This window comes from Felis catus, chromosome A2 (assembly GCF_018350175.1).
Source record: "Felis catus isolate Fca126 chromosome A2, F.catus_Fca126_mat1.0, whole genome shotgun sequence".
In the NCBI taxonomy this organism is placed as follows: domain Eukaryota; kingdom Metazoa; phylum Chordata; class Mammalia; order Carnivora; family Felidae; genus Felis; species Felis catus.
The window spans coordinates 27,198,038-27,225,878 of NC_058369.1; the positions used below are offsets into that span (position 1 = coordinate 27,198,038).

General features: G+C 42.7%; 2 long non-coding RNA genes across 4 annotated transcripts in view; one reads left to right on the plus strand and one right to left on the minus strand.

The window, feature by feature from the left end:
• The window catches only part of LOC109496496, a 353,319-nt gene that overhangs the window by 20,478 nt on the left and 305,000 nt on the right, over window positions 1-27,841 (plus strand). For 2 of the 3 annotated variants that reach the window (XR_006594749.1, XR_002152534.3), the window contains exon 1: window positions 17,149-17,917. The exons of the other annotated variant lie outside the window; for it this stretch is intronic. This is a non-coding gene — a long non-coding RNA (uncharacterized LOC109496496). Of the gene's footprint in view, window positions 1-17,148; window positions 17,918-27,841 lie in introns of those variants that run through there. 3 annotated transcript variants of the gene reach the window in all.
• On the minus strand, window positions 12,065-15,555 carry LOC123384111. Its single transcript, XR_006594751.1, has 3 exons — window positions 15,143-15,555; window positions 12,458-12,566; window positions 12,065-12,363 (listed from the first exon to the last, which is right to left on the minus strand). It is a non-coding gene; the product is annotated as an uncharacterized LOC123384111 (long non-coding RNA).

Consider the following 27,841-nt stretch of genomic DNA (forward strand, 5'->3'; position numbering starts at 1 on the left):
TAAAGATGGCTCTGACTACTCTAACCCAAAGGGGTAACCCCATGCCTGGTGTCACAGTGATTGGTTAAGATGTCCCAGATCTATGTGAACTGGCCCATGGACTTCCGTAAGTAGAGAGATTGGTTCAGGGGTGAGTCTTGTTGGACAGTGTCAGGAGCAGGCTTTCTTTCTTCTCTTGGATGTTACTTGGGAAGCATGTAAACTGGATAGTTGGCAGCCACTCTGTGACCATGAGGGGCATCCAGTGTTAGGAGGAAGAAAATACTACAAAAGAGAGAAGTATAAATGTAAAAAAGAATCCGTTCCTTGGTGATCAGTTCATGGGATCAAACCAATCTGACCATTTAGGTATTCATGTTTCTAAGAGCCATAACCTTATCTATGCCCAAAAAATGGTAAGTCATTTTTATAGTTTGGACCAATTCAAGCTGGGTTTTCTGCAGTTAGCAACTAAAAGGCTTCTGACTGATATTCTGCTTATAAAGTTGTCCCAGGATTTCTTTTTAGATTTATCTGTACCATTCCCTGCATGTACCGATCGTTTCGCCGATTGTTCATTGTCTGTGAATTTTCACATACGGTCCCCTCCGCCCTCACTATCTTACCCCCCTTTCTGCATTGTAAACTCCTACTCAACTTACAAAATCCCACTCAGTATCACCTTCCCTAAAATTCTGCTTGCCTTCTTTCAGTCCATCCCAGAAAGAATTAGTGGCTGTCTTAGTGTTGCTCAAGCATTACTTACGTAGCTGCATTAGAGCAATTTAAACACATTCACCAATTTAGCAGCTCCTATGGATTGTTCTGCCAGGTAATGTGCTTTGTAGGTATTATCTCATTTAACCTCTACAGCTGTCCTATGATATTATATTAATACCCTAATTTAAATTTAAAGAAACAGTTTATAGAGGTAGAGGAACTTATCTAAGAGTCTGCATCTTATAAGATAGGGGGGTGGAGGGGCAACTGGGACTTAGATCATTTAATTCCAGAATCTGGGCTCTTAACCTCTGTGCAGTGCTCTCTTCTTTGCTAGTGAGTTCTTTGAAGCCAAACACTATCTTTCATTTATAGGTGCCTGAATGTTTTAGGCACTCAGAAATGCTAGCAGGTTAAATGGATGGATGGATGGATGGATGGATGGATGGATGGATGGATGGATGGATCCACGTAAGCCCTTCATATCACAGATCAGAAAAGCAGAACTCAGATGGTGTACATGTTGTGGGTGCTGGGCTGAAATACAGATATTACTGGGCTTTTTCTACAACATCTTTCCACTTTGGGAAGAAAATGATATTTCCTCTAAAAGAAATTTCGCAAAGCAAGAGGATGAAAATAAAATCCAAAGATGCCTGGGCTTCCCTCTCACCCTGGAACCAGTAATACGTCCCTCTTAGGTGAATCCTGAAAAAAGCAGACCTCCTCGTCCCCTTCTCTGGAATCCAAGTTATATCTTTTGTTAACTCTCTTTAAATTGTTACTGATGCCTAAACTAATTTGGGGTGAAAAGAGAATAGGGCCAAATCACATTCAAGTCCTGGAATGGGAGGCCCATTTATAACTACTTAGACATCAGGTTGGGATAGAGGAAGGGGGTTTGAGCACAAAATCCGAAAGAACTTTGAAAGTAAGAAGAATCACACGTCATCCTAATTAGCCAGCTGTGGAGTAACAATTCTGCACTTCTGTCATGTTGCCACCATGCAAGAGCAAACTGTGACATTAGTTTAATTACATAAATTTATGAGATGAAGGGAACAACTTTTATAATCATTCAAACAATATTCCTATTCAAATTGCTATGCAATATCTTTATTTAGTCTTTAAGTATTTATTAAAGCGATTCATTTTTCAAACACCCCTCCAACTACCTGTATTTTAACGACTTGAGGGACACTTTTAATTTCCCTCCTCTAATTTCTTTAAATGTGTGCCCTCATCAAATGCTCATGTTCCACCGGCCTGTCAACCCATGTGCATTTAATATCTGCTCTCAACACTTACCAGTGCCTTCAGCAGGACTGAGAAGTAGAACAGCAGGAAAGTCTTCGAAGGTAGTGATTCTCTAGGGACTGACTCACATCTTCATCAGCATCACTGTAGCTACCATTATTGACCATGTACCCAGTCAGCATTAGCTGGACTAAGTTTTAGCACTAAGCAGTTTCCATCAACCATCTCCAAACCCCCTCAGGCTGGATACAAGAGTCACTGCACTTGCCCTGCTCACACCTCCTTCTCAGGGAAGCTGTCCCACCCCTTGCCCCACTGCCCAGGGAGCTATGTTCAAGATCACTGGGGCTGAGAGCCTGACCTATAGACAGACAACTAATCCATGGAATGTCCAGAGACCTGGATTCGTGTGGCCTGATTAAAAATATTAACTTGACTAACAAGATTCTCTTGGGAATTTAAGCACAGAAAGGCTCTGCTTATTTTCAGTGAGAAGTGAAGTAGAAAGGATAGTGTGTTAAACCAAGACTCTTTGCCTGGGGTCCATGAACCCATTTAGATGATGTGTGAAATTCTGGGTTTATGTGTATAAATGGTATGAACTGTTTCACAAATTTGAGGTGCAAGTAGGATAATGTTTCTTATTTACCAATTAATTTCTCTTTTACTTACCTCCTTAGCTGAAGATTCATAATCATTATTTTAAGGCTCTCTCACCACCTGAGAGATCCAAGAACCCTGAGGTTCACTGACCTACGGGTTCTGTCCAGTTCCCACACCCAAGCCAGGAAAGCTCTGGAAACCATTCAGTCCCCTGCTGCTAATAATGCTCCCCCGACCATGCCAGGTCTTGGCTGAAGCTTGGTGCCCATAGTCAGCAGCAGATGCTGTTGCTGTCCGGCTGTAAGGACCACCTGTGTAGTTCCTGGAGGGAGGCTGGGACCTGAGCAGTCTCTTAGAGCCAGCCTCCCACCCACTAGAGGGCTGGGTCAGTGCCCTGTCCTTGTGTCTTCCAGGGACACATATGCCTGGGTCAGGTCCTCAGAACAGTGAACATCCTATTCCACCCCTTGGTCCCCATCACAGAAGCTATGTGAAAACAGGGTCTCTCTCTCCAATCCCTTCTTTTTCTAAGAGAGGTGAAGCTTAATGGATCCAAGATGGGTTCTTCACATCTTTCTTACACCAGAGAGAAAAATGTAAAAAAAAAAAAACAACAGATTTTAATCTCTAGCTGGGCATGTTCTGACTGTGCATTTATCTGAGAGGAGCGTCTCTAGCTCTGATCAGACTTTCAGTGGTATTTATGGCTCAGAAATAGGTTATTGAGAGAGAGAGAGAGAGAGAGAGAGAGAGAGAGAGAGAGAGAGTCAGGAATCACTATAGTAGAGAGGGCCCAGAGTGCCCTGGGGACCCTATGAGAACCAGCATCAGGGTAGCACCCCACTGTCAGTGGGGCCAAGCAAAAGATGCCTGCATTGTGTAACAGGTCACATTAATGGTGATGCTCAAGAGAGAAAGTGCCAGGGTGCCTGAGTGGCTCAGTTGGTTAAGCGGCCAACTTCAGCTCAGGTCATGATCTCACAGTTCCTGAGTTTGAGCACCACATAGGGCTCTCTGCTGTCAGCAAAGATCCTCTGTCCCTCTCTCTCTCTTTCTCTCTGTACTTCCCCTGCTTGTGCACTCTCTCTCTCTCTCAAAAATAAACTTTTTTTTTCTTTTTAAAACAGCTTTTTTAAGGTGTGATTTATATATCATAAATCCTGAGTAAAGAATTGAACATTTTAAGAAAATTTACACAGCCGTGCAATAATCACCACCATCCAATTTTAGAATATTTCATCACGAATGAAGATTCCTTTATGTCTATTTGCAGGCACTTCCTGTTCCCACCTCTAGCCCCACCAGCCACTAATCTACTTTCTGACTCTATGGGCTTGCCTTTTTTTTTTTGGAAATTTCATGTAAAAGAAGTCCTACAATATGTGGTGTTGGCATCTGGCTTTCTTCACTCAGTATAATATCTTTGAGGTTCATTCATGTTGCTGCTGGTATCAGTTGCTCATTCCTTTTTATTTCTGAGTGGTGTCCATTCATCAGTTTTTGGCTATTATGAATAACGTCACGACGAGCATTTGTGCGCAAGTTTTTATCCAGCTATCTCTTTTATTTCTCTTGGGTAGATGCCTAGGAGTGGGATTGTGGCGTCTCATGTTAAATTCGTTTTTAAATCTGTGAGGACCTGCTAGGCTTTCTTCAAAAGCGGCCACATCATTGTACATTCCCACTATCACCGTTTTCACACCCTTGCCAATACTTGTTATCTGCATTTGTTATGATTTCCATCCTAGTGGGTGTGAAATAGTATCTCATTGTGTTCTGAATTTTATTTCCTTGATAACGACCTCGAATGCCTTTTCACGTGTTGATTGGCCATTGGCATATCTATTTTGTTCAGTAGGGTTTCTACTCAGATATTTTGTATCCACTTAAATTTCAGCCATTGCTTGTTCAAACCTTTTTTTATTTTCCATTCTTCCCCTTCAGCTTCTCCAATTTCATATTTGCTAGAGAACTTCTAATTGTCCCATCGCCCACTGATGGTCTGTTCATTCTTCTGGATTTTGTGTTTCTTTTCTTTTCTTTTCTTTTCTTTTCTTTTCTTTTCTTTTCTTTTCTTTTCTTTTAAATATATGAAATTTGTCGTCAAATTGGTTTCCATACAACACCCAGTGCTTATCCCAAAAGATGCCCTCTTCAATGCCCATCACCCACCCTCCCCTTCCTCCCACCCCCCCCATCAGCCCTCAGTTTGTTCTCAGTTTTTAAGAGTGTCTTATGCTTTGGCTCTCTCCCACTCTAACCTCTCTCTTTTTTTTTTCCTTCCCCTCCCCCATGGGTTTCTGTTAAGTTTCTCAGGATCCACATAGGAGTGAAAACATATGGTATCTGTCTTTCTCTGTATGGCGTATTTCACTTAGCATAACACTCTCCAGTTCCGTTCCTGTTGCTACAAAGGGCCATATTTCATTCTTTCTCATTGCCATGTAGTACTCCATTGTGTATATAAACCACAATTTCTTTATCCATTCACCAGTTGGTGGACATTTAGGCTCTTTCCATAATTTGGCTATTATTGAGAGTGCTGCTATACACATTGGGGTACAAGTGCCCCTATGCATCAGTACTCCTGTATCCCTTGGGTAAATTCCTAGTAGTGCTACTGCTGGGTCATAGGGTAGGTCTATTTTTAATTTTTTGAGGAACCTCCACACTGTTTTCCAGAGTGGCTGCACCAGTTTGCATTCCCACCAACAGTGCAAGAAGGTTCCTGTTTCTCCACATCCTCTCCAGCATCTATAGTCTCCTGATTTGTTCATTTTGGCCACTCTGACTGGCGTGAGGTGATATCTGAGTGTGGTTTTGATTTGTATTTCTCTGATGAGGAGCGACATTGAGCATCTTTTCATGTGCCTGTTGGCCATCTGGATATCTTCTTTAGAGAAGTGTCTATTCATGTTTTCTGCCCATTTCTTCACTGGATTATTTGTTTTTCGGGTGTGGAGTTTGATGAGCTTTTTATAGATTTTGGATACTAGCCCTTTGTCTGATATGTCATTTGCAAATATCTTTTCCCATTCTGTTGGTTGCCTTTTAGTTTTGTTGATTGTTTCCTTTGCTGTGCAGAAGCTTTTTATCTTCATGAGGTCCCAATAGTTCATTTTTGCTTTTAATTCCCTTGCCTTTGGGGATGTGTCAAGTAAGAAATTGCTATGGCTAAGGTCAGAGAGGTCTTTTCCTGTTTTTTCCTCTAGGGTTTTAATGGCTTCCTGTCTCACATTCAGGTCCTTTATCCATTTTGAGTTTATTTTTGTGAATGGTGTGAGAAAGTGGTCTAGTTTCAACCTTTTGCATGTTGCTGTCCAGTTCTCCCAGCACCATTTGTTAAAGAGACTGTCTTTTTTCCATTGGATATTCTTTCCTGCTTTGTCAAAGATTAGTTGGCCATACTTTTGTGGGTCTAGTTCTGGGGCTTCTATTCTATTCCATTGGTTTATGTGTCTGTTTTGTGCCAATACCATGCTGTCTAAACATTTTTTTAAAAAAGAGTGAAAGTGCCACACAACATGGATGAATCTCACACATAGTGTTGAGTGAAGAAAAAGTATAATATTCCAGTTATATGAAGTCCAAACAAGAGTGGTTCTCTTGGCTGGAGGGCATCGACTGAGCAGGGAGGTAGGGGTAGGCTCTGTCCTCTTTCTTTTATGTGGGCCACTAGGAGAGATTTTAGGCTTCGAAGCTGGAATGCTTCTGTGGCAACTACTTGAATAGCTATGGACAAAATGCAAACAGTGATGTGGTTGTGTTCTTATAAAACAATATTTTTTTAAAGTGGCAGATGGGTTTTGGCCCACAGGTCTGAGTTTGCTGACCCCTGATCTATACCTTGATGTGGGTGGTAATTACATGGGCCTGGGTAAAAAAAAATCACCAAGCTGTATAGTTACAATTGGATACTTTATTGTATATTAACTATGTCTCGGTTAAGAAAGAAAGAAAGAAAGAAAGAAAGAAAGAAAGAAAGAAAGAAAGAAAGAAAGAAAATCCATTGTGAGATTAAGCCAAAAAGGAGTGCCTAGTGGCTCCGTCAGTTGAGGGTCTGACTCTTGCTTCCATTCAGGTCATGATCTCACGGTTTGTGAGTTCAAGCCCTGTGTTGGGCTTGCACTGAAAGTGTGGAGCCTGCTTGGGATTCTCTCCCTTTCTCTCTCTATTTCTCTCTCAAAATAAATAAATAAACTTAAAAAACAAAGAGATTAGGCAAAGAAAGAAAGAAAGAAAGAAAGAAAGAAAGAAAGAAAGAAAGAAAGAAAAAGAAAGAAAGAAAGAAAGAAAGAAAGAAAGAAAGAAAGAAAGAAAGAAAGAAAGAAAGAAAGAAAGATTCCACAGACTCTAGGGTAGGATGTTCTTGGAATGAACGAGAAGCTGGCATCCAGAATCTGTTAGAGCTTCTGCTCTTGGCTGTTGTGAGCGTCCATGCGTATTCTCACATCAGTCCCATCACCCCCTCTTGACTTGAGCCAGCTGGAGGGGACTCACTGATCCTGGCTACAGAGAACGCTTTCCAGAACACCCCACCAGTATTCGGCCGGATGTGACCTCCTGCCTTGACCTGCCCAGATGCGCTCCTGCCTCTGAATAACTTGCCCCAGCTCACACAGCTCACACCACATGTGCCCAGCCCACACTGCAGTCCTTGTAAATGCCTCGAAAACTCTGCAGTCCCTCTTCCCTTGGGCCCGTGTAAGTGAGCTGCATTTCCTAGGACTCGAGTCAGCCTCACCTTGGAGCTAGCTCATTGCCGTCTGCCCTTTGCATTCTCATGCTCCAGCTCATCAGCAATTGTTTGTTCTTAGAGCTAAACTTGACAGGGGACGGAGAAAAACACACAGCCAAGGTCAGAGAGCAGCAAACTCTCTCCTCCATTAAGTCTGTCTTCATCTTTAAACAGCACGGATCAAAACCTCACCTGTGTTTTCTCTGAGCTGCCTGCAGCCTAGTGAGGGTGAGTGTCCTCTGAAAGCTGTCCCCTCCCCTGGCTATACCTTTGTTTCCCCACACTGACATCACTGTCCTGAGACAGGATGCAGGAGAGAAAAGGGATGCCATCATTAGCTATAGCCCTTACGGTTTTCCAAAAGCTGTCTCTTAGGGCAAAGTGAAAGAGGAAGAGAAGCTGTTTTTCTGGGCACTTTCTCATTCCTTGGCTTGTGGTTTCCATCTTCAAAGAGCCGGCAACTCTAGCACTTCCCTGGGCTTTTCTTCGGTGTTCATCCTATCTTCCTCTGACTGACTCTTGTGCTTCCCTCTTCCAGGGAACCCTGTGTTTACCCCAGGCCCGTGTAGGTAAAGCAGGGTAATAAGGTTAACCAATTCACAACTGTAATTCCATCTGTCACCTAGGATTAGGGCAATGACATCTTGGGGGGCATTATTCTGCCTGCCGCCCTCCCAAACCCCAGTGCCTGTGAGTAGGTGCCCAGTCTGTGCATAACACACTCATTTTCCCTGGACGTAATGCACCAGGACAGCCAGTCCTGAGTGTCCTTCCTATCTGAGTCAAGATTGAGTAAGATGTTTGTTTATTGTCATTCAAAGAAGAAAACAACGCCGGCGTGTGATGGGTTCAGCATCACCACATTGCCTCCGGTAGATCAAGTCAGCTTCCTTTGCCTGTGCTCCTTCTCACAGTTTCTGCCTGCGTCTCAGCCGGAACCCTGCTTTACCCACCACAAATTGTCTCCAAACACGTCTAAGAAATTGTTCAAATCTTATATCTAAAGGTACACTACATATTTCTCAATGTTCACTCAAGGGGAAGGGTCAAAGCACATATGGCGGATGAAAACTGCTGACCAAGAACAATTAATAAAGCATGTCCTGTGATGTGCCACCGTCCCGAGGCCATTTGTCCCAGAACGTTAATAAGAATCAGCTTCCAGGGGTCCTGGAAACTCCAGCCTCAGCTTACTAGTGGAGGGCATGTGTGAGAGAGAATCCCACCAATAAAAAATTAGGTTACTTGCTGTTATCTCTAACAGCTGTTGGATTATTTGCTGACTGCCACAAGTCTCCAGAGCTACCTCCAACTCTCTCTCTCTCTCTAATCTGGGAGGCATTTCATGACAGTTTAGATTTAAGACGGGGATTTACACAAAACCAGTAAGTAAATGAATTGGTCAATAGGTGTGAGCACCTAGACAGAGTTAGTGAAGTGATTAATGAAAAGAGTTTAAAATCAAAGGTTCAAATTTTCTCTCTTCTGCTTGCTAGCTGTGTGCCTTACGCAAGTTTATTTACTCTGTTTTCCTCTTTCTCCTCTGTAAAATGAAGATAATAATATTACCTATCACAGGGTTGTTTTAAAATTAAATTAATCGTATAAAATGCTTAGATCCTTGTTTGACACACAATGTTGCTTAAGGAATATTAATTTTTACCAGTGTCATTATCATTATTAGTATGTGACAGACACTGGAAGGCTCACTTGGGTTAGGTCCCCTGTCCTCTAGCATCCACAGGAGGGAAGGAGAGGGGAGGAGCTGAGAGGAAAGGGGAGGAGCATAAACTAGGACTGAGGATCAAGGAAGGTTTCTTAGATGCAGCTGCATTCAGGCTGAGACTTGAAGGATAGAAAGAACTTAATCCGGAGGGTGTAGCTGGGGCCAGGGGTGGGGTGGGAGTGTTGCAGGCAGTGGGCACAAGGCCCCAGGTATCTCAGCAGAAGAGGTTTGCGAGTTCCTGCTGTGAATACCAGGCTATTTTAGGAGCCCCTGTGGTGGTAGCTGCCACTTCTGTTTCTTCCTTTCCCATCTGGCTCCTCGCCTTCTTTTCCCTTTTCCCTGTCCCTTTTCTCTTTATAAAGCCTTGACCCCAACAGCACTCCCAGACAGGACAGGTTAATGGCCTCTGGTTTAGATACGGTCCCATGGGGTAGGGGTGTGCGTGGGTCAGATGCGTCATCTTCCTGGTCTGGGGACTCCGTGATCCCAGGTCTTTAATGAGGAAAGCACTAGACGGGTCTCTCGTGCCCCGTTGTTTGTAGGAGAGCAGTTCTGGACTGTCATTCCCACCTGGGCTGTGCCGGTCTCTCTCCCGGGCTTGCCACCATCCTGAGGCCACTTGTCCCAGAACATTAATAAGAATCAGCTTCCAGGGGTCCCAGAAACTCCAGCCTCAGCTTACAAGTGGAGGGCATGAGAGAGAATCCCAGGTGAATGACAGACTGACTCTGTCTGGTGTTCCTGATGAAGACCAGACTGTGCTTTCCTGTTTCTGCCGCCAGTTTTGTATTGAGCTTTGACTATTTGCTGGGGGAGGAGCTGTCTGGGGCGCTGGAAGCAGATGAGCTGGAACCTTGTCCCAACCACTTGCAGAGGCTGAATAATTCTCAGCAAGACCTGTAAACCCTCAGATCCTCCCTCTTCATCTGGAAGATGGGGATTATAATACCTTCTCCAGGGGCTGTGATGAGGATCAAATAGGGTGAGTTTACAGCCCCGAGGCTGGGATCCCCACACCCTGGACTTGTGTGAGCACAGGTGCATGGCATCGGCCCATCCTCCTTGTCCTCCCCGCTAGCACAGCCCTTGTGGCTGAGCCTAGTCTCCCTTTTCCTGCCTTCTGATCGGGCTGTCGCCGTACCGTCTTGATGTGGGACAGTTTTGCTTACAGTGTGTTGTAAAATTGGAGAGCAACCAAGCAGTGGGCATGTGGAACAGACACAGGACTCTGAGCCAAAAATCTCTGTGACTTTGGTCAAGCAGTTACAGTTCTCGTGTCTCTTCCCTAAATTGGGATAGAAGCTGACTCACAGGGTTTGGGTGAGGAAAAAAGTGAGGTCATATGAAAGCTCCTTGTAAATTGTATTGTTATTTCCCATCAGCATTAATAACTACTGGCTGGTCTCCAGACGTTGCTGAGGAAGGTTATCAACGCACACACACCCTGGAGGGCGGCTGTGAATGGGAAGCAGCTCCCTGGTCAGTCGCCATCCTTGGAGGCTCCACACCGGAGCTGTCCACTAGGTAGCCACCAGCCACATGTAGCTGTAGAAGTTTTAACTTAATTTAAAATTGACTTCCTCCATCACACCAGCCACTTTCTGTATGTCTGCTGGCTACTGTATTGACAGAATAGATATAGAACATTTCCATCATCACAGAAAATTCTATTGGACAGTACTGGACTGAAATAGGCGTCCCCTTCCCCCATCTCTTTAAAGTGTTCCAGGAACCCCTCAAGTGAATTTTGGGGATGCCACAGAGCCCACAGAGCCTATGTTTTAGGTTAGATCATCCAAATCTGCCCTTCAGATTTACTATAAATAAAAAGACATAGAGATGGACACCGTTGCTATGAAAATAGTTATTAGAGTTATGGAGACTAGTGACCTAGGGGGATGCGCATTAATTCCCACCTACACATGCTTTCTGGGTGGCCCCTCAGGAAATTGGCATGGAGAGATAGCGTCACAGAAAATTATTAGATTTAAGACGGAGATCATCCCGAAACCAGAGTGTGACTTTTGGGGGGTTAAAAAAAAGTGGAGCCAACCAGCACCCCCGAAGCTAACACAGGGGACAGTAATTGGCCTGCTAGTAGAGAAGTTATCAAAAGACAGCAAGAGATTTGCTGCAGCCTGTCTGCATAACGCCAGGACCCCGGGAGGACCTGGGCAATTATCATGTGTCACCACAGAGTCTCCTGGAGGAGGAGAGGGCAGGCCTCGAGTCAGATACAATAACCATCATTACTTGATGGTAAATTGGGTCTGAGACATCCCCTGGTGAGCTTGCCTCCTCCTTGGGCTGGAATTTGCTCCCGCAGCAGGGTGAGGATGAGAACCGGGACAAAATTGCTAGGGTTCAGAGCCATTTCCCGCTAGAAGGGTTCCCAGAGGCCGAACAATGAGACCAAACTTAATTTTGTTGGCTTTTAAAGTATATATTATTATTATTTTATTGCCCCTTGCTTGTACTTGTAGTAAAGATTGTAATGAAGAAAATGGGAGGAGGCCACCTTCTGCAATGTGGGGACAGTCATATTTGTCTCATAACATTGTTGCAAAGATTAATTGAAGGACATGTGATAATCTGCCCCCAGCATGGTACATGCTAAACACTTAGGAAAATGTTTGTTTGTGAACTATTAGCAGTAATATTTACTGCAGTAAATATTACTGCTAATAGTTATTGGTAGTATTACTAATTAATACTACTAATTAGGCTTCCTAATATTTATTAGTAGTAAATATTTCGTAGCAATTTTCATAAGTATTAGTAGTGCTATTGAATATCAGTTAAACTATTATTAGTTTATTTTTTAATTCATTCCACAGATATTTATCGAGCACGCATTTGGTGTCAGACTCTGTTCTAAGCCCTGGAGCAACAGTGGCTAATGACACAGTGGCCTTGATCATGGCGAACTTATACTTGAGAGAAGGGAGACTGTCTGGTGAGATAATTGTAGACACATGCTAGTAACAGGGACTAATGGGGACAGGGGGACATCACAGGCTATCTCCTTAGGGCGGCTGGCAAAGCCCTTTCTGAGGAAGGGACATTTGTCCTGACCCTTATATGATGAGCTGCTCTCAGGTGATAGCAGTTAGAATGCTCTGGACAACAAGTAGCAGAAAACTCTGGCTTGAATTGCTGAAACAATAAGAATATTTATTGTTTCGCGTTGCAAGAGGTCTCGCGATAAGAAGGGGTTGGCTAACTCAGGGCTTCACCACAGCATAAGGACCCAGATTCTTCCATCCTCAGGATGTCAGTGGGGTCCTCGGGGATGGCCTCCCCATGGCTGCCGCTGTTCTCAGCCCCACCCCTGAGGTATCTGGAGGAAGACAGCATTCCCAGAATCACACCCAGCACACTTCCTCTTGCATCTCATTGGTCAGACCAGGCCAGCCACCTTTAACATCACTCACCAGCAAGGGAATAGCATCACCTTCACTGGTGCACTTTTTCTGTAAAGAGACGAAATACTTTTGACTTGTGGGTCAAGAGGCAAAACTTGAGGGTATTGTGCAGGTACTTCTATAATAAGAGAGAAAAAACATTTGCATAAAGTCTTCATGGGTTGATAAAATTAAAAATAGAATAATGATTAAATATAATTTTTTAAAATTCAGGTCTACTAATGAGAAGAATAGACTTTTTAGGGAGGATAACATTTTGCATATCTTTTGGCAAAGATAGTATTCCCTGTCATCAAAAAAGATTGCACACGTTCATCTGTTAACGCTGATCTATAATGAGATTTTACATATTTCATCTCTGAAAATGTCTTCACACAGACAGGTGATACATGTGACCTCAAAATCCTTTCAAGTTGTAACCTTGTTACTGTGACTGGTGGCGTGCCACTACCCAATTTTGCTGTGGTTGTGTGAAGGCAGCCACAGACAAAAAGTAAATGAATTGGGACACAACTGTGCTCCAATAAAACTTTACTTATCATCACTGTGATTTGCAGTTGATGTAATTTTCATGGGTAATAAAGTAGTATTCTTTTGTTTTTCTTTTCAACTATATAGAATGTAAAAAAAAATTTTTAATGTAAGCTGCACAAAAACAGGCAGTATACCAAATTTGGCCCATGGGCTATAGTTTTCTGATTCCTGCTCTAGAATCATGAGGATTTCCTCTGAGTCATGAGGGAAAGGGACCCTATCCGCAGGATCAGGTAGAAAATCCTTGGGTAGGGATCCAACTGTGTTGGATCTCCCTACTTCAAGGGAGAACTTTCAGGGCTAAGGGAACAGTAGGTGCAAAGGTCCTGCAGCAGTGATAAGCCTGGCATCTATGTCCCTCAGTCAGGATCAGAGAGGAGAAGGAGAAGAGGTGCCCAAGATGAGGGTGGAGAGGGGGAGACAACTTCCAAATGGTGATGTGAGGAGTCCCACAGAGCCTCTCCCCAGCAAAGCAACCATAACTGGTGAAAATTATTTTAAAAAACAAAACCCAACCATTTAAACTCTGAAAATTGTCCTAAAGGCACATAACAAATAAATATTTATTCAAGAAAATGTGTCAAATCTTCGTAAGAACAGTGAGAGCCTGTGGCACTTGAAGCGAAACCCGTTCTCTCCTGCCCCTCCCCGCCACCCAGCTCCATGCTGCAGAGGCTAAATTCTAGACGAGTGTTGCCAAAATGTCGGGCCTCCCTTCCTCCACCCAGTCCCCACTGGTAAGGTAGAGGCGCTATTCCAGGTATGGCAAGCTGATAATACTGGTGCCCAGTTACCTTCACCCAGCTTGCTCATAGGGGCACCGGGAGAGGCACACTGTCCACACAAGGATAGACAAGCCAGGGAGGTCAGAAAGTGCTGCCCAGCACCTGCTCATAAAGCAGGGACACTGCTCTGAGAAAGGCAGACCACTGTTTTGATCCTAGCTCTGAGGAAGAGACTCAGAGATTTTGTCCAAGAGAGAGACAGGTCTGAAAAGATTGCACCAATATGGATCTACCGAAAGGACAGGTAGTAAGTAATGTAGGTGAGGATGTAGAGAAACCAGACCCCTCATACACTGCTGCTGGGAATGTAAAATGGTGCAACCATCTTGGAAAACAGTCCTTATTACTTTCTTGATGATGTCCTTGGAGCACAAAACTTTTAATTTTGATGAAATCCAAGTTATTTATACATATGCATATTGGAAGTTCTAGAGGAAAAGAGAAAAAAAAGGGCGGGAAGAATATATGAAGAAATAATGGCTAAAGATTTCTCCAAATTGAAAAGATTAAGCACTGAATTACCAATGACCCAGCAATGCCACTCCTAGATACGTATCCAAGAGAATAGCCACATGAAAGCTTATCTACAAATGTTCACAGTGATATTATTCACAATGCCCAGAATGTCATCAACTGATGAATGAATACACAAAACCAGGTGTATCCCTACAAGGTAGTATTATTCAGCCATAAAAAGAACTGAAGTATTGATACATTCTATAACATTGATGAACCTTGAAAACCATATGCTGAATGAAAGAAACCAGTCACACAAGACCACACATTGTCCATTTATATGAAATGTCTACACTAGGCAAATCTAGAGAGACAGAAAGTAGACCCGTGATTGTCAGGCTGTGAGCTTGGGAGAAAGGCAGAGTGACTGCTGACAGGTATGGGGTTAGTTTTTAGCATGATGGAAATGTTCTAAAATTGATTATGGTAATGGTTGCATAACTCTGTGAACATATTACAAACCAGCAAATTGTAAACTTTAAATGGATGGTGTATCCAAAGTAAATTGGATACTTTAAATGGAATTGGTGGTATGTGAGTTATGTCTCAATAAGGCTGTTATAAAAATAACAAAGGTGAGACGGGAGAGGTGGACTACAGACCCAGATCTGCAGTGTCTTGCTGGCCTGATGGAGAGTATGGCTTTACTGCAGGTGAGTGGGAAAACATTGGAGGTTTCAGAGCAGGAAATCAGATATGATCTGATTTACATTAAAAAATATCGCTTATAACCCCTTGCTCATATTAAGAATATTATTGCCAATGTTACTACTCTCTTGACTCTGCAATTTGAATGGAATAAATTCATTAAATGCCTGCTCTGTAACTTCCAGGACACCAGTGCCCATTAAGTACTCACCAGCTAAAAGTTCAGACCCAAGAAAGGCTGTCAGAAAATCCTGGAGTATCAGCCACAGCCTCATCCTGCTTGCTGTGATGGTGGGCTCCGAAAGGCTCCAGTCTCTGCTCACCCTTAATGCAGTTTGAGGAGCCAGACACAGAGAATCATACAGTGGGGGGCATCCGTCCAGGACCCCAGCCCTCCTGACCTCTGCTATTTGCCTCTTTGACCCTGATTATGGAAGGGAAAACCTTACGTCTTCTCTGAGCCATTCCCCAAGTCAGGTTACTCCACAGTTGAAGGCTGTTTCCTCTGATAATCTGTGAGTATGTCCTCAAAGACTCCTGAGTCCTCAATAATGAATGTTAATAATGTGTAATAACGAATCTAATAATGAATGGTCTTAAAGTGATTAAATACTTCTAAAGAAAAAATTCGTGTGTGTGTGTGTGTGTGTGTGAGTGTATGTGTGAAAACAGAGTCTCAAGTAGCTTTTATATGTGAGCTCTGGCAGCTTCAAGCAAGGAAGGAAGCAAACATCTCATTTTGCAGTTAACCTGTCTCATTACATCATTTGTTGGCAGCCTTGGATGACATTAGTTCTGGGAACTGGCCATATGTTTTTGAAAAGATAAGGACTCTACCTCCAGATATATTGATGGCAATGAGATCATGACATGAAAAGCTGGGGTTGTAGCAGTGAAACCTACTATCAAAAATTTAGACCACAGGTCAGACACTCAAATGCCTTTGCGGACAGAGTAGTAACACAGCAGTGTGCGGCTACTTTCTGTTAAGACACCAGTGAATTGTGTTTACCTGAGAGGTTGTGGCTCAAATATATCCAAATTTAAAAACAATTAGATATTATGTTAACTAAATCCACTGGCTGGTGGACCCACTGGCTTCCAATTTGTAAGCCACGAGATGGATTTGCTGAATCAGTTTTAACCTTGAGACCATCTTACAGGATCTAAAGCCTCCAGGTTTACTCTCCTATTTATAATAAACCTCGGTAGTTTCCTCGGACAGAGTTCTCCGTATAGCTGCTGACTCATTATTATTTTTGTATTGTAAGTGAGAAACTCTCCTTGTGGGAGTATCTCTAATAGCGACAGGTGAGGATGATGGTGATGATCCATGTTCCATGCAACAGACCCTGGGCTAAGAGTTTCAAATTACTTGCTCTACTTTATATGCTTCCTTTTTAAAAATTCTCATGGAATAGACACCACTAAAGCCTTGAACTTAACCAAGGAAGTAAATGAAGGTCAGAAAAGTTAAGCAACTTATTGAAAATCACACAGCTCTGTAGCTTTGAAAACCTTCCAAAGAAAATCATTATTTAACAAAACACCTGGTCCTTTACTATTGCCTTTTTTTGTGGGTTTTAGAATGTGTCCCAAGCATTTACATGAATTTCAGTTCAAGTTTTCCAAGCATGCCCATGGATATAAACATTTGTTGAAATATGCTTTTAAGGACAGTAAATTCACAAATATCTGGTAAAAGACAATGAAGTAAGGGGCAGCATAGGGGTTCTATCACTAGAACTAAACTTGAAGCTCCCAAACATTGGTCTAAAACAGGAGTCAAAAAACTATGGCACAGGGGCCAAATCCGGACTGCAACCTGCTTTTATAAATAAAGTTTTATGTGGACACAGCTGCACCCATTTATTACGTATGATCAATGGCTCCTTTCCCAGTCTAACTGCAGAGTTGAGAGGTTGTGACAAAGACTGTATGTTCTGCAAAACAAAAGTATTTACTATCTGACCCTTTATAGGAAAATTTTGCTGATCTTGGTCTAAAATAACTAATACCATATACATAATACATCTGTAATTTCCCCAATTCTATAATCTCTCTGGCTGTCTTTTCCTGCATTTTGGCAACAAGCAAAAAACACTAGGGTAAAAAAAAAGTGCCTCGGTAAATTTCCCATCTTGTCTCCTGAACTGGATAAAGGTCTCCTTTTTATTCGGGGCCGGCGGGTGGGGGCGGGGGGACCAGTGTTAAGAGGGGTCAAGCCACTTGCCCAGGTCACAGAGCAGGTGGGACAACACTGAATAACAACAATATCAGTAATAATAAAACAGCTCTTTACTGAGTGCTTAACACTGTGCCCTGTGCTTTACAGGCAGTGTCTCCCAGAATCCTTGTAACTGCCTTCTGGGGTGGTTACCATTAGTGCCTCATCTGATAGATGAGGAAAGTGGGGCCTAGACCAGGCAATTTCCCAAGATCACACAACCTTCTCTGACTCCAAATAAAGTGCTGTCTTTGACTATAGACTATCAAAGCATCTCTCGAGTGAGCAATCTGCCTTAAGGCTTTCCTCAGGGACATGGTGGAGCTAGAAACAACAGGTATGGCTGCTGTGAAGCACTGAGTCTCTTGTGGCCACAAAATAAAGAGAAGCAGGAGCCTGGAGAGGCTCTGGACCAAGATCCACCTGCTAGGGCTGGAGCCTTGCAGACCACTTGCATATCAGATGCTCTGGCCTGCTGGATGCTGGATGGCCGGCAGAGCGTCCCGAGCCACCTGGCTCCCAGGTCATTGAAGGCCAGGTGAACTAACTTAGTTTCCAATAGCAGCACATGAGAACCTGATTCTGAGTGGGAACGTGCGCCCCCAGGTGCTTCTTGTATAAACAAATGCTTGAGAATCACTGGGTAGGTAATAAAAGACCGTTTCACCCAGAGAAAGCCAGGTAGATGCAGACTAGTTTTTCTGGCCAGGAAGAGACAGAGTTCTGCAACCAGGCGGTCCTTTTAAGCCCAGAAAAGTGGTGAGTAGGCATGTTTGCTTTCAAAGCACAGAGGGAGGTGATGGGAAAGAGGTGGGAAAGGAAAGGGAGGAGATGGGCAGCTTTCATCTCTCCTTCCTTTCTTAGCATTGCTCCCTCTAGTATGAGCACTGACTGCGGCAGACTGAATAATGTGCTCCCCACCATGGCCCCCGACCAAGAGGTCCCCATCCTGGTCCTCAGGACCTAGAGATATGTTCCTGTACATGGTAAAAAGGATTTTGTAGATTAACATTCTGGATCTTGAGATGGAGAGATTTCCTTGGATTATCTGGGTAGACCCATACTAATCAGATAAACCCTTAAATGTAGAAAACATTTCCTGACTAAATTTTGAGAGATGCCAGAGCAAGACGAGTTAGGAGGGATTTTCAACAGGAAAGAGACTTCACCCACTGTTGCTGGCTTTAAGAAGTAGGAAGTGGCCACAAGCTAAGGAACTGTGGGTGCCCTGTGACAATTGGAAACTGCCCCTAGTTGACAACCAGGGAGGAAACCAGGATCCCTGGTTCCCAATCTACACAGAACAAAATTCTGCCAACAGTCTGCATGAGGAAGGAATCAGATGATCCCCTAGAGCCTCCAGAAAGGAGCACAGAAAACCTTGCCGACATTTTGATTTTGCTTTAATGAGACCTGCATTGATTGCACTTGCTACCTATAGAATTGTAAAATCATAAACTTGCATTGTTTTAGAAACTCAGTTTGTGGCAATTTGTTAGGGCAGCAATGGAAATCAGTGTTCTGACTCAGAGCTTTCTACTTGTTGTTTATCATCAAGTTTTTCAGGTACAGTCGTGCCAGACTAGACCAGATAATGAACTGTTTTTGCCCTATGGTGCAATTCAGGCACCTGTATCTCCCACAGTACCCCACAAGCCCCTAAAAGTCTGAGTGCAATGTCTGCTCTATCACCTTGCCCAGAATTTCTGCAGCAATGCCAGAGGGAGTGGTGGCCATCAGTGACTTGCTTTGTGCCTTTGGATTCTTCTCTAGTCCTCTTGAGCTATTCTTAGAATCATTGCCTTTGTTTCTTCACCCTGTGCTTCTCATGCAGTGTTCTTTTTTCCAAGAAAGGAAATAAATGCATTGTTTAATTTATGAGGATATAATACTATAATAGTATATTCCTTTGCCTGAAATGTATTCTTAAGTATTACCTTGGTCTGTACTTTAATTGAATTGGATAGAGACGGCATACTGCCGTTGTTAAGGTTAACGGCCCAATGATTTACAAGACAAGACACATTTACTGGCAAATAGATTTTAGTAATTGTTCCGCTCCACGGTGAGAATAACAGCTTGTGCATTGATTCCTCATGTTCTGGAACTGGGGCTCACCTAGAGGAGACTGAGCTCAGGGTCCTAGAAACACAGAAGGGTGCCTAGGACGGATGAAATTAGCAGGCCTCACAAACTCTTCCTGCTCAGAGTACTTTGGCCCAGGGACGGCCTCAGGTGGAGGGAATGGTATCCAGAAATGAAACACACACACACACACACACACACACACACACACACAAACTAATAAGGGATTGTTTTTTCCTAATCTGAGGAAGGTGGAAGATGAGCTATACTTGATACTCTGGACTTTTCCACTGGGGACTCGGTTTGGCATTTCTAAGGGGAAGGGATGAATTAAATAGCTAGGGGGAAAATATCTGCTAGGGTGGTTTGATCTTTTAGAAAAATCTTAGCAACGATGTTGGGGACCAGGAAGGAAGTCCACTTTCCCGATGACTGCATTTGCTGTTTTGATACCCTTGCCTCCATGGTGGTTGAGAGTCACAGAATGGTCTATAAAACCAGGCCACTCTGAACATGTCTTGCTAAGTCTGACCCTTATTTTCTTCATCTCCAAGAATACTGATGAGGCCACAAGTTCTGTTTCAAGAACAGATTATCTTGCATTAAATGTGACAGAAACTCTAAGGAGGGAATTGAACCAGGACTGGTTGGGGTGGTGGGGAGGGTGGGGAGAGCTGGGAATTGCTGAGGCCATGGTTCCTCAATGCCGCACGTGCACCCAGGCCTCTGAGCCTCAGCAGCCACTGAGTGTAGGGCCCGCCCCACTTTGGCCTGTGGTATTCCCCAGAAAGTGATGGAGAAGATTCAAAGCACAAGGACAGCAATCCTTATTTTTTCACGGACGTTATTTGTATTGTATATTAAATAAGTCCTCTGGAGGTTACATAGGACAGACTATGAGAGGAGCCTAGCTGTAGAGAAAAAGCTAACTGAATATTGTCCCGCTTGAAAGATGATGTTATTAAAAAGCAAAAGGAGGGCAGTGCTTCTGGATGAATGTATTATCACGTGTATGCATGGTGAAGTTTTTCTTCTTTTTTTTTAAAAAAAATACCTTGAAATGGTGAAATAGCATACTTGGCAGTCAGGATCTACAACATATACTTTAAGTCAGAGGAAACTAAGCACTCCTGGACTCTCACCCAGTTTAAGAAAAAGAACCACCTGATGGCCACCGTCTGTTCCCAATGACCCCCTCCCCAGTCATGCCACCTCCCTCCCACAGAGGGCACTCTCTGAATTTGGTGCAATCACTTCATTTTTAAGAGCTTTTCTCAACATCTCTGCAGTTGTTCAGTACATTTTTAACATTCACTATAGCTTTTCATTGTATAAATAAGCCACAACTGGCTTAACCACTCTAACATTGATGGAAGCACGGGCCATTTCCAGTGTTTGGTATCACAGATGAGGCTGGTATACACATGGTTGTGGCTGTTGGTGTATGACACGTGCAAGAGTTCTCTCAGGTGTCTAAGTGATCTCTAGTGTGTGTCCATGTACCATCTACCTGCACTGTCTAATGACAAATTGTATTCTAAAGTGGTTGTACCAACTTTTACCCCCCACCAGCCATAATGAGCACTCCCACTGCTCCATATGCTGGCCAATAGCAGATGTTTTTAGAGTCCTGTTTCGATAATCTGATAGCATTAAGGATATTTAATTGTGGTTTTAGTTTGTAATGCATTTGGATTGTTTCCAAGGTCAAATATCTTATGTTGGCTGTTTGTATCTTCTGTGAATAAACTTCTTCGTGATCTTTTTCATTTTCTGTTGAGTTTTGTTCTTTGTATTAACTCCTAGCTCTATATATATTCTAGACCAACGCTGCCCAATAAAGCTCTAATGCAGGTCACTATTGTAATTTAAAATTTTTCTAATAGTCACATTTAAAAAAGTAAAAAGAAACTTGTAAAATTGATCATAATTATTATTTCATTTAACTTAGTTTATATTATTTATCCAAAAATATCCAAAATAATTATTAATGAAGTCTTTGGAATCTGCAGGGTATTTTAAACTTAGAGTAAATAGCAGTTCATGCTGGCCACATTTTAGTTGCTCCGTAACCATGTGTCTCATGGCCGCTGTCTAGAGGCTGTTCCCTTGTCTGTCATATTTTCTTCCAACCTGTAGCTGTATTGTTGCTTTTTGTGGCTTCTTTTATGAACAGAATTTTTATGAACAGAAGTTTTCCACTTTAACATAGTCACATTTGACCAGTCTTCATGCTTTAAGTTCCAGTATAGTTAACATACAGTGCTATATTAGCTTCAGGTGTACAATGGAGTATTCAACTTGTATACAGTGCTCATCCTAAGTGTGCTCTTAATTTCCTTCATCTTACTGCTTTTTTGCATTTTAGGAAATCCTTGTCTAGACTAAGGGTATTAAAATTTTATTTATTTTTTGTCCAGAAGGTTTAAATGTTTGTCCTTTACATGTAAGGTCTTAATGTGTATGGAATCCATGTTTGTGTATTTTTGTGATGGTTTGTAGTTCACTTTTCCATATTGTCACCCATCTGCCCTTATTGAATAGCCTTTTTTGTCCCCCTGTTCTGCCAGCCCCATCAACTTCCCATCAGAGAGCCTGTCAGGTTTTGGACCCGTTCTTCTCTTCCATTTGTCTATTTGTCTACTTCTCAAATGCCACACTGTCTTCATTTTTCTTATAGCTACTAGAAGCCTTGTTATTTGATGGGGCAAGTCCCTTGGCTTCTTTCTTAAAAGTTTCTTGGTATATTTGGCCCTTTGCTTTCAGATTTTCAATATCGAAATCGGTTTGTCGTGATGTGTGAAAATCCTCTGGTGGCCCTTCTGTTCACACGGAGGTGTTACTTTGCCTCTCTGGCCTGTCTTTCCGTCTGTAAAATGAAAGCAGCATGGTGTCATTTTTACAGGATTGTTTTGAGGATTAAATCAAATAATGCATGCAAAGGTCCTAGCATAGTACCTGGCACATGTGAAATTCTCAATAAGTAAAATGAGTAGTTTTATTATTTTTAGAGTGGAGAGGTGGCCAGCCTGTTGTGGAGGATGCTGGGATCCTGAGAGGAAGGCTGGCTTTTAACTGTGTGGGCTGTCGCACAGGAACTGTATTCTTATTACTACCTTGTCCTCACGTTTTGATGGAGGCTTTTGTGCTTAATGCTAGTAATGTGTGTGTACCACCCTTCACGCTTAAAGGGTTTTCACTCGGTCATATTTGGATTGTTCAGGAAACTTGAACAAGTAAGCTTGCACATATTTGGAAATAGACTGGAGCTTCAGTTGAGTCTGGGAAGCTCTATCAGGACACTGGGGTGAGAGGTAATGAGGACCAGAATCTTCTACTCCACCACCTACATGTCAGCTATCATGCAGGATGATAACCCGCGGAGGTAGAGGTGAGGTAGGATTGCCAGAGAAGATGTAGGACATTCAGCTCCATTGGAATCTCAGGTAAACAATGAGTAACTTTTTTTTTTTTTTTTTTAGTATTAACTATGTCCCAAATATTGCATGAGACCTACTCATATTAAAATTTATTCACTTATCTGAAATTCAAATTTAACTGAGCATCTTAGGTGGTTTTTGTTGTGTTATTTATTTATTTATTTATTTATTTATTTATTTATTTTTTTATCAGCTAAAACTGGCAACCCTAGGTGGGGGACATTGTCATTCCTTCTACGTGTTATGACTGTACTCTAATAATTTAGTGCATACATTGTCTTTCAATGGCGTGCAGTCTAACCTCTTCTTTTGGCAAATGTGGAAACTGAGATCCAGAGGTTCAGAGCTGGTTAAATGCAAATTTCGGATGATTCTACATCTCGTGTTCTTCCTAATGCTTCTAAATGTGCAAAAGGACACAGTCAACTTTTCATTATTCTCATCCTGGAGAGGTAAAGACCTCTACCACCACTGACCTTCAGTCATGTGCAGGTTCTGTGACAGGCCCTGGCCACCGGGCCAGTATCTGGTCACCCAGGTGTGAAAGGCTCAGGATTCTATAAAGTTTCATGCTGATCTGGAGTTTGAAGGGCATAAGGGTAAATGGCCCACATTTGAGGGCCTCTGTTGGAATGATTGCTTTGTCAAAGCCTTCAGTTACTATAGTGCTAGGGATCAGAGAGGCAGATAAAAGCAAAGAAATCTTTAGATTAAAAAAAAATGATGAAGGGGAAGGAAAGATGAACAGATAGGAAGAGATACTGCCACTTCGTGGCATCTGGAGGGACTGGAGGACATAATGGTGGAGAAGGGCTCCACTGGGAGAGTCAAGTGGGATAATAAGATTTAATATCAGAAATTTTTTTCCCCTAAAATGAAGAGCCTTAGCCTGAGAAAGGGCTCCCAGGGGCCTCTTTGATGAAGAGTCCCATTGCTGGAGTCGTTTAAAGCCAGAACTGAGCAAAGCAACGGAAAGTGAACTGAAGGAAAGCCTCCCCTGAATATCTTTTGGGACAGCCTTGATAATCTGATCGGTCTTTCTTTTCTCCATGCCCGTGAATCTCTGGTTCATATGAAAACATAATGGTTAAAACTCTCAGGGAACCAGAAATTGAAAATTTAATTGAAAGTAATTTTCATACAGTGAAGTATGGTTTAGAAATTCAGTGTGCGTGTGCGTGTGTGTGTTTTAATCCAGGATAGTGTGAGCAATGAGTCTTCAAATCCTCACCAGGCCAAAGCTTTGTTTCTACCTTGCTGAGCTGTTACTGTTCCTCACCTCTCATTTCAAATTATTTTTATGTGACACTTGGATGATTATGCCTATTTGACTTCATTTTTCTAACTAAATAGTCTTCAGGAAATAGATCGCCCAGCTTCCTTTGAAGCTCTAAATAAACATTCACAGTATCTATGTGCTATAAAATCAGCTCCTCTATGATGCTGATCCAAGGCATGAAAATTGCCCCTCCTGGCGCTGGATGCCAAGCCTGGTTGACCTTCCCAATTTTTCAGCTGCAAATCTGAAAACAAACCCAGCTGTTGCAGAGAAACATCAGGCATAGGCACACATTAGATAAGTGTTCATGTTTTTCTTTCATAGCAGATGGCCTCACAGGAGATGAATCACGTAAACCACCCTACCTGTTAGCACGCCTTCATTGCCGTGATTTTATTTTCCTACATCAGTTCTAATATTCCTGGTAACAGGCTTTTTTTAAGGCAATTTGGGGAGCAGCTATTGTCTTTTGCTTTGTATCCTACATGCCTTCCACACGAGGAAGAATGACCCGTTGTGGATTCGCCCTTTCTCTTCCAGCTCTCTCTCCCCAGCCCCACCTCTGCAGCCCCATGGGCCTCCCTGCTTCCCCCTGCATCTTCTTTGCTGTCTCTCCTGTGGCTGCAGCCATAGGAAGCTTCCTTGAGGAGAGCCTTGATCCTATCTCTCTCCTGCTCCGAAATTGTCAATAGCTCCCCGTTTTCTAAGAGGCATTTCCCCTAAAACATCCCTCTTTCACACACCATCTCCATTATCTCTGCTGTTTCCCCCTTCCTTCTGTGTGCTGTTGTTTATTTCATATTTATCTTTAAATGGACTCACTTTTTTTTTTCACTTAAATGTATTCTAGGAGGAAACTTTATCTGTAAGTAAATGGGAAGCCAGTATCATCTATCATAAATAGAAGCTAACAATAAATGCAATGAAAGCAAAACAAAACAGAAGTAGTATCTTCTAGCCAGATATTACTGCCTGAGGCTATAAGCCTGAGGCCTGCTCTCATGTGTAAGCTTGCTCTCTTGCTCTCTCTGTCTCTCTTTCTGCTTACAAAGGTGAATGATTATTCAGTTATCTTCCATTTGTCCCTCAGGATACATTTTCCTCCTATGGGAGGCCATATGGGAGGCTCCTATGGGAGCCTATGGGAGCCCAGTAGGGTATAGGAGTGAGAGTATGGATCCGGGGCTTTGTGTTTGGTTTCCCCAGACTTGTAGTGCTTCTGACCAAAGGTTACTGCTTGTTTTAGGGTGCTTTGTTCCACATGGCTCTCCTCTCCTGGATTATGGCAAACTCCCTTCTCTAGTCCCTTTAGGCCTAGAGTTGGTAACCAAGTGTCTTTACTAGCCCTGGTTTACTGCACTGCCCTTATGCTTCGCTATACTTGTGGTTTGTCAATAGTCCCTTTGTTAATCCATCCTCAGATTCTCCTATTTGACATGTCCTATCTCTCTATGGAGACCCTGACTGACACAGTTGTCATGACCTAGACGTTCTAGATAAATCTGCATCAGTTGAGACTCTCCTTGGGTTCATCAAAGATTAGAAGGGGATGGATTGATATACTGTCTGTGTCCCACTGTGGTGCATACCAGTGACACATGTGTTATGCACTCAGGGACATACCTTTCTATGGAATTCTATGGGATTCAAGCTGGACTGGAGTCCTCACCCTTCTCCTCCTGTTTTCTTCCACATACCCTTTGTTACAGACCAATGAACTTGATGCTGTTCCTTGTTCCTGCTGCATGGTTCCTCACCTTTGGTCTGTATTTAGCCTGTTTCTTCTGCTTAGAAAGAATACCTCCATCTCTGTGGTGAATTTGGTCCCTATTCTGATGCTGCCTTCTCTATCAGGGCCTCATTGATCTGATTGCTTCTTTTGTAGTGCCAAGTGACTCTCTTAATATTGTCTCCATTTCCCCCAAACCCTGTATGTCCTTCCCTTCACATCTTTCATGGGATGCAGAGGAGCAAAGAGTTGGCTCCAGGCTGAGCTGAGACTCTATACAGTAGTGTCAGCCTCTTGGACCCACCTCTGACACCAAGTGACTCCTTCTCATGGCTGATAATATTCTTGCTTGTATTATGATAATGCCTTTTCTCCTGTACTATATGTAAGTCTCCATTCATTAATTTAACAAATGGTAATTAAAACCTACAAAGTTCCAGGTACCTCGTAGGTGCTGGACATATAGTGATACGTAAAATAACATGATCCCTATCCCAAGGAGCTAAAGGCCATAGAAAACTGCAGAAACTCTTTGAGACTGAACCATTCTAAGGAAGCCATTGACTTTATGTCCCCATCAATAATTTATTTACACACAGACATACACGAACAGCGTGTATTGGTTTATCATTGGGGTTGAAACCAACCTGTGTTTTGAGGTCTTCTTGGGAGACAACTTATATGCCTTCTTCAAAGGGTTATTATAAGGGGGTCGTATACCACATGAAAGGTCTCTTAATATCCAGCACCAAATAAGAGCTCAGTATGTACATCAGAGGTGGTAGTTGGAGGGGAGTAGTCATTAGACAGTAAAAGGTTGGAAACTGGCTCTCTTAGAAAAAAGCAAGATTGATATTTGCTTGAGAGCACTTGGGTTCAGACTCCTAGTTCCAAGTACCTGGGCTGTGATTATAAACAAGCTTGCAGGGAAACCCTCAGTAAACCCGAACAGGAGCTGCAGAAGGAGCTGAAGGTATTTAGAGAAAACAAACTACCACAGGCAGAGAACAAGTCAGCCCAGAAAATTCACACACCTTCCACTAAGATTCTATGTGTGCAAATTTTTTTTGGTACACTCTAGAACTGACCTAGGAATACCGAGGATTAAACAGGTTGTCAACACATATTCACCATATTGAGTCCATTTTGGTTGTATAATATCACAAACCCTATTTAAGGATGGTGCTGGGCATGGTCTATATTTTGAATACAGACTCTTATTCCCCTCCTAAGAGAATTTACAACTGACAGATTATTACAAGGACTAATCTTTTTCTCCTTATCAGAGAAATGTAACTTGGAAGATAGTGGGAAAAACTCCACCTTCTCTATTTTGAAAGACCAAAAAGTGTTAGTTTGTGAGATTGCCCTGGGTCCTTCATCTTGGAGAAGGATATGCAGAATCCCTTTCCTGGCTTCCAGAGAGAACTTGGCTTCATGGAAGCCCATGGATATCTTTCATACTGTCCCTCTTAAAGAGCGAGCAGCTGAATTTCCTGAATAAGAATCACTGCTTTCTCTTTGAATACTTATTTTGTATGACCAGCAGTGGAATGAAACTTTATAACTAGCTCATTCTGAGAAGAACCCTCTGAAGTGGTTACACTTTCCCATTTAGCATGTGATGAATTGGAGGTCCATCAAGGTCCAATATCTTGCCCACAGGACACTCAGATGGTGAGTAAGGAGCATTCAGTTCTCCCTGATGCCCAAACTTGTTCTCTTTTTACTTGCTCACATGGTCTCTCAACACCTTGTGTTCCAGATGTTAGGTTAGGTGGATCTGACATGGAGTATTTGATAGCTTTTAGCTGGAATTCTGCTTACCGCCTTAGTACAATGACTGATGTTCTAAAGACGACTCCAACCCACTGCTGTGTCCTGAAATTAGTCTGAAGTAGGAGGGAGACCTGACCACTGAGCAAAGTTTGCATGTTACAGTACAAGGAGGGGCTCTGATTCTCGTACCACAGTGCCATGCATGTTTGTTTCCTCATTTGTAACCACCTCTCCTACCAGACTATAAATTCCACAAGGCAGAGGCCATAACCATGGTGGTAATCCTCTCTTCCTGATGCCTAGCAACAAATAATTGTTGAAAGAATGGATTCTATCTGAAATGGTAATCTACATGTAACACACATGACTTA